The sequence below is a fragment of the Antechinus flavipes genome, chromosome 4, assembly GCF_016432865.1.
Source record: "Antechinus flavipes isolate AdamAnt ecotype Samford, QLD, Australia chromosome 4, AdamAnt_v2, whole genome shotgun sequence".
Lineage (NCBI taxonomy): Eukaryota > Metazoa > Chordata > Mammalia > Dasyuromorphia > Dasyuridae > Antechinus > Antechinus flavipes.
Genome location: NC_067401.1, coordinates 451,604,176 through 451,612,833, shown reverse-complemented (window position 1 = coordinate 451,612,833; position 8,658 = coordinate 451,604,176).

Genomic DNA, 8,658 nt, shown 5'->3' with positions numbered 1-8,658 from the left:
GTGAGATAAACACTGCTGGGAGAACAACAACATCATAAAGATAAACCATCTTGAAGGACTTAGCTCCATGAGCAACCACATTTTCTGAGGACTTGAGATGAAACACGCTCCAGGTCCAGCTGTAGGGCTCTTGGGGACCCTTGGGCAGGACCAATGCAAGCCTCTGCTTTGCTTGGGTACACACAGTTCTTACAAGGGTTTGGATTTTCATTCTTTTTCAATTAAAGGGGAGAGGTGAATTTGTGCTAATTGCATAAATAAACACAAGAAAACTACTCTGTACCAGTGATCTCCTAGACTTTCTGCCATAAAAGGAAGTGGAATGTCATTGTCTATTCTCTAGGACCATCGCTGGGGTTTGGGTCAGCTGGAGATTGGCTCTTAGTGGAGTTATTGGAGCACTTCATAGTGTTTTTTACAAAGACCTTGTCCATCGATTCTCAAACTTCTTTTGTTCAGGGCAACAGATTTTCTTTTTCTGTAACTATTATTGTTTCCTTTTCTGATTTTGTCTCCCTTCCATCCTGTTCTCACTGACTGAGGGGAAAGAAAGGGAAAAAAAAACCCTCACATAACTAATACAGAGAAACAAGCAAAGGGAATTCTTGAATTGGCCGTGTCCCCAAATGGATGTCTCCAATTGCATCTTGGGTCTAAACCCAGCAGGAGGTGGCAGCATGGTTTACCATTCATTCTCTGGAATGATTGATTAAGTCTTTCTGATTTGCTTATATTTACAATGAGGTTGTTATTAAAAAATTGTTCTATTGCTCAATTTCAAGTTTGTTCAAGTCTTTCCAGGTTTCTCTAAAACTCTCCCCTTCATTTCTTTTGATATGGTACAATTCTATTATATTCATATACAACAATTTGTTAAATCCATTGCTCAGTAGATGGACTCTCCCTTAGTTTCCTGGGTTTTTTTTTTTTTGCCACTTAAAAAACGCTGCTACAAGAGCTACCACATTTTTGTCCCTATGAATCCTTTCCCTCTTTCTTTGATCTCTTTGGGGTACAGACTTGGTAATAACATCTCTGGGTCAAAGGATATGCACAATTTATTGTCTTTTTGGTCATAGTTCCAAATTTCTTTGAATTCTGGAAATCTGATGTATGGAAATTCCATAAACAAATTAGAGGAAGGAAGAAGAAATCTCCTGCCAGATCTATAGATAAGGAAAGAATTCATGATCAAACAAAAAGGCAGGTTCAAAGGAGGTAAAATGGAGAATTTTGATTATATAAAGTTAGAAGTTTTGGTTTTTGCCTAAACCAAATCAATGCAACTAAAATTTAAAAAGAAATGACTAACTGGGAGAAAAGATCTTTGCAGAAAATTTCTTTGATAAAGGTTATATTTTCAAGATATATAGAAAGAACTGATTCAAATTTATAAGAATAAAATTCATTCCCCAATCTATTAATGATCAAATGAGTAGACACATTTCAAAAAAGGAAAACCAAGTCATTAATAGTCATATAAAATGCTTCAAACCACTAATAATTACAGAAATTCTCATTAAAGCAAATCTGAGGCTCTTCATTATACCTATTAAGTTGTCAAAGATGACAAAGAAAGAAAAATGACAAATGTTGGAGGGACTATGGGAAAGCGGGCCTATTAATGTATAATATGATTTTTCATGAAGAATAATGGCACAATTTAATTTTTAATTTTGATATTTAATTTTCCAACACTAGGGGAGAATTGGAATAGTCAGACATCCAGAGTTTCCCTTCAATAACAGCAATCATTGAGTTCTCTAAGAATTCAAGGTCTGAGATTTTTGAAGTTTGTGTATATATAAAATAGGCAAGTTTTATTTATGATGGGAACATTATATTCATCATTCTACATGAGTTGGTAACATTGTTATTAATGTAATTTATATATTTAACTGCAATAAACATATCTCAAACTTTATAGAACATCTAGTGAAACTCATTATTAGAGAGTGCTTCAGTATCCACCTTGAGAAGTTCTGTGGGAGTCTGTATTGTTATTTTGATTGTACTCATTACACTCTGTATCAATTCCTGCAAATCTTCCCATGTTTCTCTAACTTTCCCCCTTCGTCCCTTCTTACAGCAAAATCACTTGCATTTTCTAAACTATAACACCTTTTGCCCCCAGAACTAGTTAAGGCAAAAATACTTTTTCTCAAGCTCTTTGCTATCCCCAAGGGGGACGCAAGGGTGTGACGCAAACCTCAGAATTATTTTAATTCATACTTCTCCTAAAATCATGGATTTTGAGCAGATTTCTCTATGGTCATTGATATTTTGTGACTTCTTTTGGAAACTGTTTATTCCTATCCTTTGACCATTTTTTTTTTTTTATTGGGGAATGACTCCTGCCTGGTTTATATATTTCCGTCAATTTCCTATACATGTTGGATATTCCAGGCACTTCGCTGCTATTTGATGCAAATATTTTTCCATTCTGTAGTTTTTCTTCTAATTCTGTCTTCATTGATTTTATTCCTGGAAAAGCTTTTAAAATCTAATGTAGTCAAAATTGTCTTTTTTATCTTTTCTGAGCCTCTCTATCCTCTATTAGGTGAGAATTCTCCCCCAAGCCATAGTTGTGAAAAATATTTCATCTTGTTTTCTTTTAATTTATTTTATGGCTTAACCTGAGTCACAGAATCATCCTGTGTTTACTGCGGTCTACACCATGTGACGCTGGCTTAAGAAAGCAGCAACTTTTACAACTCGGGCCTTGTCCGGAGCTATGGAATGTTGCTGACAGCTGCTTCATGTCTGGGGGAGGGGGGACTCCTGGGTGACGGGGGAGGATTGCTGGAGGGGAGTGGGAATGGGGAAGGAGGAGACCAGGCGGCTGCCTCTGGGGCTGGGTCATGGAATCCTGGACGGGAAGGGACCTGGGGGCGACTTGGTGCGACTCTTTATTTCATACTCGGGAAATTCAAGCCTCGATTGTCGATCGGGTTTGGTGAAGGTCACACAAGCCACTGGGCTGAACAACCTTGGTGGTGTTTTCTTCCCCCTTCCCCCACCAGACCTCATCACTCTCCTTGTTCAGTAACCACCGCCTCCTAGTTCCCGCCAGCCCTGGAATGAGGCTCCCACGTTGGGGGTGGGAGGGAGATAGCAGGACATCGGGTGTCGTGGCTCCCTCTTGTCCCGTTCCGTGACTGGCTGCACCCGTTGCTGACACGTGACCTCCCTGGTCCTCTCCTTGTGTGTCCCTTCCCTCCGAATAGCCCCGTTCTCCGCCCTTCCCCTGGCCATGAAATTCACCTTCCAGAGTTAGACATTATTAGCTTTTTGGTCCCGTCCAAGCTACTGTCCCACAGTTTGTCCCAAAAGGCCTTTTAAGCTTTAAAGGCTTAAAAAGATTCTCCTCCTCATCGTTTCTTCCCCCCAATTTCGTGGCTTCCTGTGGAGCAAAGACCAAAGGGCAACAATGGTAACGATAAGATAGGAAGCAATGACTTGTATGACAATGAGAACTGCATTTCCTCTCTTGGGGAAGTCAAACTCCTGTCTTCCTCCCGGCTCTGGGGGAGCCTCACCAAGTCTCAACAAATAACCCAGTGACCCCCAGCTCAGCGCACCAGCCGATGGCTTTTGGGAGCTGCGCAGCCTTTCCCGGGGGCCGCTCTCGCAGGGGCTTTTAGCACACCGCCTGGCACATAGCAGAAGCTCAATCAATGTTGATTGTGATGGACAAATAGCAATAAAAGGCTGACGTGGCATTTTTAAACTTCTGAGGGCTTCTGGGAGACAGGGCCTGGAGCAGCCATTCTTCATCCCAGGTACTCCCTAGCCGTTCTGTGTCCCGGGTGGGGGCTCCCGGACGTTCTGCGCCCCGGGTGGGGGGGCCCTGGCCCTTCTGTGTCCCGGTGGGGGGCCCCCGGCCGTTCTGAGCCCCAGGTGGGGGGGGGTCCAAGCTGTTCTGCGCCCTGAGTGGAGCCCCGGCCGTCCTGCACCCCAGGTGGGGGCCCTGGCCCTTCTGTGTCCCGAGTAGCCCCCAGCCCTTCTGCATCCCGGTGGGGGGCCCTCGGCCGTTCTGTGCCCCGGGGGGGGGGCTCCCGGCCGTTCTGCGCCCCGGGTGGGGGCTCCCGGCCGTTCTGCGCCCCGGGTGGGGGGCCCCGGCTCTTCTGCGTCCCGGGTGGGGGGCCCCGGCTCTTCTGCGTCCCGAGTAGCCCCCAGCCCTTCTGCGTCCCGGTAGTCCCTACTTGTCATGGAGCAGGAGTTTCCTTCTCGTGATCAGATTCCGACCTGGGCTGAATCAGCGCTGCCATTTTCAATAGCAGCATAATCGGGCAGCCCTACTAATGTCACCGAGCCAGTGATTAGAGACCGGACTGTCAAAGCTGGTATGTCAGTGTGGATAAAATGCCTGCGAGGAGGAGGCGGCGAAGGCCGGGCGCCCCTGCCCAGCGTGGAGATGGCGGGGAGCCGCCGCTAACCAGATCTGGCAGCCAGCTGTATTTTTAAAGAAGCAGTGGGTCTCCAGGCAGATAATTTTGCATTTGAATCCCTTCAGGGATCTTATTAAGTTTGCTTCGAAGAAGCCGAGATCCGGGTAAGCTACAAATTGTTTTCTTTCCTTGTGCTGTGATGGAGAGCAGCTGCCGGTGGCAGGCAGCACATGGCCCTCTGCAGGGCTTCCGGGTGGTTTTAATTAGGGAGAAGTTATTGGGGGAGACAAAAGGACCGGGCTCTCTTCGCTGAGATCTGGCTCCTTGCAGCACTTTGAATATTCATGCGTGGGCTCCATCTGGGATGGTTACCCCGGATGGGAGCCCCCGCTGGCCCTACCAGGGCAAAGGGTCACAGGGGAGGGCCGGGTGGGGCCAGGGACATTAAATGACTGGCCTAAAGTCACATGAGTAGGAAGTGGCAAACTCTGCTGCCTCAGTTTCCTCATCTGTACAATAGGGATAGTAATAAATAACACCCACATCCCAGGGTTGTGAGGAACAAATAAGAAATCCAATATGAAATGCTTTCTAGCCACAAAGTGCTATGTAAATGCCAGTTGTTGAGCTTTATTGAGGAAGTCCCTTCCACCCTCCCTTTGAGCTTAAGGATTTGACTACATGGTTTCTAAGGCCCCCTCCAACTTTAAATCTATGATCCTCTGAAAATGTAAAAGGCAGAGCTGTCCGTCACAGCTCTGCGGGAAGAGTTTACTCGGTTTCCAACCCGAAAAACAGATTATAATCAAGTTTTATGAATTAAAATGTTGATCTCTAAAGGGCAAGGATAGGAAAGTGGAATTCCCTGGGAAAGTGTAATAGAAAACTATTTCTTCTGGCGGGCGAGAGCATACTTTATTAAAATTGAATCTCTTTTTTTATCAGACATCAGCACCTGTCTTTTTAGGTCAATTGAAAAATGATCCTGAAGCTGGCTAAATGGGAGAGAATTATTTTAAGCTTCTAGGAACATCAGTGCCTAAGGAAAGACTGTCAAATGAACTAATTGTGCCCTCGATGTCCCATGAGCCTTCTCCTCTTCCCAGAAAGGACAAGTCTTTGCAGGGCTACTCTGTGTCACTGTTGCCTATTAGGACTGTGAAGATTAATTAGTGAATATGGAAGCTCAGCTTTGGTGCTTGATGAGGATCTCCATCCAAAGGTCTGCAGGACTTTCTAGGACTCCCATGCCTCACTCTAGGAACTCTCTATTCCAGTCAGTCTTTACTATTTGCCTTTCCTTGGATATGACATCCCCCCTTCCACCTCCCAGCTCTGGGAGGCTCCTGGTCCTCTCCTTTGAGTGGCCCCCAGGCCTTAGAGCTTCTGCTTCTTAGAATCTTTCACTTCATTCAAGGCTCTTATGGCATTGTTTATGGGAACCCTTTCCTGACCTGAACAGTCAGTGCTTTTAAATAACTAAGCACATCCCTCTGTGTTTATGGATCATTCCCATAGTAGAGATATGAACTCTTTGCTTTTTATATTGGTAGCCCAGAACTCATTGTGCCCCAAAATTTATTGGATAAAGAAATATGAAATAGTCTGCCCCCCGATTTACTTAAACTCTAATTAGGGAGAAAAAAACAATAACATCAGGTAAACAAAGAGCCAAGAAGTCCCCAATCATTGTCTTCATTTGATGTGAAGATGGTATCAGTTCCTGTAGTGATGGGACACTGTGTTAAATTGTTAAATGCCCATTCTTTGGAAATAAAGCTTAATTATCTGCTATTGATTCCCTGCCACTAGAGATGACACTTCACACAGCAGGAAGCATATCTAAGGCACGTTGCTCCAGAATGCAATTACACCAGCTAACAGCCCACATCTTGCCAGTCTTGTGAGAGCGCCTTTAATGATGAGATGCCAACTGGGGAGAACCTTCCAATAACCAGAGCTTTGAGCAAATGACTAGGGAGGGGTCAGGTTAGGAAGCCATTTGAAAGTCAGAGAGAATTATATTCTCATTCATTCATCTGCATTTATATCCCCATTTCCTTATGGGGCACTGTAGAATTCACCTAGTCCTAGAAGAGGACAGGCTGGGGGGCCATTAAGGGTGGGGTGAAGGAAGCTCAGAGAACCCCACATCTGAGCTGCATTCTCTCCCCCTCCTGTACACCTCTCTCTCTCTTACATGCCCTCTCCTCATTCTTATATAACTTTTTTTTCCCAATATGCCTCCTTCTCTTCTCTGATGCTGCCCCCACCCAGGTGCAGGCCCTCACCATCTCACTACTGCACTACAGCAATAGCTGCTGGGGGAAGAGGGTCTGCTCACCTTGAGTTTCTCCTCAGTCTATCCTCCAATTAGCTGACCAATTAATCTTCCTAAAACATGAGTCTGACCATATCAACTCCCCTATTGCCTCCAGGGGCCAATGTAACTCCTGAGTTTGCTTTTTAAAGTTTTTCTTACCTTGCCTCCTTCCTACTTTTCCAGTCTTCGTGCCTAAGCCTTCCACCTTCCCTGGGATGTAGCTATGTTGGTCTCTTCTTGTTCCTTGCACACTCACATTCTGGCTCCCCACTGTGGCCATTTCCACTGAAACCCTCTCCCTCCACATTTCTGCCTTCTGGCTTCCTTCACGTCTCAGCTGCTAAATGGAGCAACAGTTTCAATGGGCTGGTGAGGGCAGGAGCTCAGTTGTAGGGACTGAAGATTCAATAGAAAGTTGAGGAAGTGATGGAACTGAGGTGGAAACAGCTTGGTCCAGAAGTTAGCAGCAAAAGGGAGGTGAGAAACAGTATCATGACTGATCACCTGTCGAACTAAGAGAGCTTCTTCTACGGTGGAGGGGAAAGCAAGAGGAATGAACTGTCCCTGCCCCCAGGGGCCTTCCAAGTTCTCTCTGCCTTTGTTCAGATTCACAAATTTGAGTGTGGATCACACACCTTTCTGCAGGTGGGTGTGGAAAGACAAAAAGGAAACAATCCCTACTGGAGAATTTACATTCTGCGGGGAACGGGAGCATGTCCAGTGTCCTGATGAGTAAACACAAGTATAGAAAGTCCTATGTGGTGAGAAGTGGATGAAGCCAAGAGTTGGGTAGGCCGGGACAGCTCTTGGGGAATGTAGCTAGGCAAGGAGACTAGGGATTCTCCCATGTCTACAGCAAGACAGAGGGCAATCTCACTGTGGGGCTGACCATTTGTTCCAAGACACAGGGAGATGGGATGCTGAGCACAGGGCACGGTTACAGAGCCAGTCTGACCAGAAAGGAGAGAGTCCATAGACCCCCAGAGTGAGGAGGGGTATGGGAGCCATCGGCAGATACTGTCCAGATTGAAAGTCCGTCATCCTTTAACCAATATTTTTTTTAAACATCACCTCTCTGTACCCTGACTGGCATAGAGAATTTTCCTTAGGGAAATTATCTTTTGTTTTTCCTTGTAACTTAATACCTGGTGACAGGCTCTGTTCCTTGACTGGAAGGTAAATAACCCAGATCTGTTCCACCCTCTCCCCTTTAATTTGACTTATTTAAAATGTTTTCTGGGTGCTTTTTGTTACTTCCCAAGAACTGCTTCACAGAACTTGCTATTATAAAGAAAAAGGTTAAACAAGAACAACCTCAGCCCACAGATTTAGCAGAATCAAAGACCAACACATGTATGAACTAATTTGTATCCTACCTCATCACCTCTGCTAACAGGACTGTAGTCTATTTCACTATTACTTTTCTGTAAATGAGATGAGTCTCACACATGATCTAATTCTTATGACTTCTGGTGCGGCTTTCATTTATATGGTCGTAGCTGTTGTGTGTAACTTGAAAAGTAGGTCACCAGGGAAATGTAGGATTAAAAAAAGAGAGATGAGAAGTCATGTGCCGGGAGAGGACCAATGAATAAACCACATGCTCCAATGGGGTCAGGAAGACTCAGAACCATAAGGGGCAGGCAGGCAGGAACGCCTCGGATCTGCAGGATAGGGAAGCACCAAAGATCCATGGGAGCAGTTGCTCTTTGGGAGGTTCGGGGTGCATCGTTCTCCTGGCTCTGCTCTCTTCCCCTCACATCTCTCCTCTCTCCTTTCAATTTCTTACATTCGTCACAGTAATCTTCCATTACATGAATACTGCCTGATTTGTTCAGTTGTTCTCCATTGAAGGGAGCCTACTTTTTACTATTGCAGTGGGAACCACAAAGTTGATTTAGGAACATGTAGATGGGTCCCTTCTTTCTTTGAAAAACTCTTAAT